The sequence below is a fragment of the Pseudophryne corroboree genome, chromosome 9 (genome assembly GCF_028390025.1).
Source record: "Pseudophryne corroboree isolate aPseCor3 chromosome 9, aPseCor3.hap2, whole genome shotgun sequence".
NCBI classification, from domain to species: Eukaryota; Metazoa; Chordata; class Amphibia; order Anura; family Myobatrachidae; genus Pseudophryne; species Pseudophryne corroboree.
Window position 1 is genome coordinate 299,486,012 of NC_086452.1, and position 1,461 is coordinate 299,487,472.

At 48.7% G+C, this 1,461-nt stretch overlaps 1 pseudogene; it reads left to right on the forward strand.

Moving 5' to 3' along the window:
- Positions 1–1,342: 1,342 nt before the first annotated feature.
- On the forward strand, positions 1,343–1,461 carry LOC134962946 (5S ribosomal RNA; annotated as a pseudogene).

Consider the following 1,461-nt stretch of genomic DNA (forward strand, 5'->3'; position numbering starts at 1 on the left):
TTCCTCAGGTCCATATCCTTCCTAATCAACAAGGTGCTGGAGGTGTCCATATCATCTGCGAGAGTCGAGGATCTTGTGAATTTCAAATTTGTCTCCTTGTGCTGACTGGATTTTGAGAGATTTAGGCAAAGCAGCCCTAAATCGATTAAGTATCAGCGGTTTCAAAAGATTTCATCTTCCTCGCAAAGGACTGTTGGACAGTCAATTGCTTAATTGAAGTAGTACAAGTGGTCTTCCGGCTTCTCCTCTGGGATGACGACCGACTCCCAGCAGCAACAACAGCAGCTGCAGCAACAGCAGCAGCAGTAGGTGTACCACTCAAGGATCCTCCAGAGGAATCCTGGTTAGGAGAGGACTCATCAGTCATGCCAGTGACATGGCCCGCAGGACTACTTCCGTTCCTGACTGAGGAGGAAGTTGATGTTGAGGGAGTTGGTGGTGTGGCTTGCAGGAGCTTGGGTACAAGAGGAAGAAGGGATTTAGGTGTCAGTGGACTGCTTACGCTCTTTCCCAAAGTTTCTGAACTTGACAATGACTTCTGATGAATGCACTGCAGGTGGAGTATAAGGGAGGGTTACAGTCATTAGGTTGACCACTATTGGTCGACATGCATTAGGTCAACATGGTCAATAGGTCAACATGGTCAATAGGTCTCGACCTTGTCTTCACCCACCGATGTGATCTCTCTGTTTTCTCAAACTCTTCCTTCCCTCTCTCTGACCACCATCTGCTTTCTTTCTCCCTCTCATCCTCTTTCCTCCTCTCCACGCCCAGACCCACCACCACCAGACGCAATCTCGGGTCTCTGGACCCCACTTTCATGTCCTCCCTCGAGACTTTCCTATCTCCTCTTTCCACTATAACTTGTCCCAACCAGGCAGCCTCCTTCTATAACTCTTCCCTAACCGCTGCTCTCGAGTCTGTGGCCCCCTCTCCTCTGTCCCCCTGCGCCGCTCCAAACCCCAACCCTGGCACACCAAACTAACACGCTTCTTACAAAAATGCTCGCGCTCCGCTGAACGCTCCTGGAGGAAATCTCACTCTCTGCCGGACTTCCTCCATTTCAAGTTTATTCTCTCCTCCTACAGCTCTGCTCTTTCCCTCGCCAAGCAATCCTTTTTCCAAGCACTCATCTCTATTTGACAGTATCTATCCCAGGACTGCACAGTTCATTGTTTAAGTCAGAAATACCACTGATCAGATTTCCCAGCAAAAAAACTCATAAGTTTATTGCACCATTGTCATCAGTTATCTCTGATCATATAACTTAATATCCATACATTTTGTGATTGATCTTGAGTCCCAACACATTCGGAAAACGGTGCGCCTAGGAGACAGATTTACCTACGGTCAGACCGCACTGAGTATGCCCAAACTCGTCTGATCTTGGAAGCCAAGCACTGCAGGGCCTGGTCAGTACCTGGATGGGGAACCACCAGGGAATACTAGGTACCGTAGGTA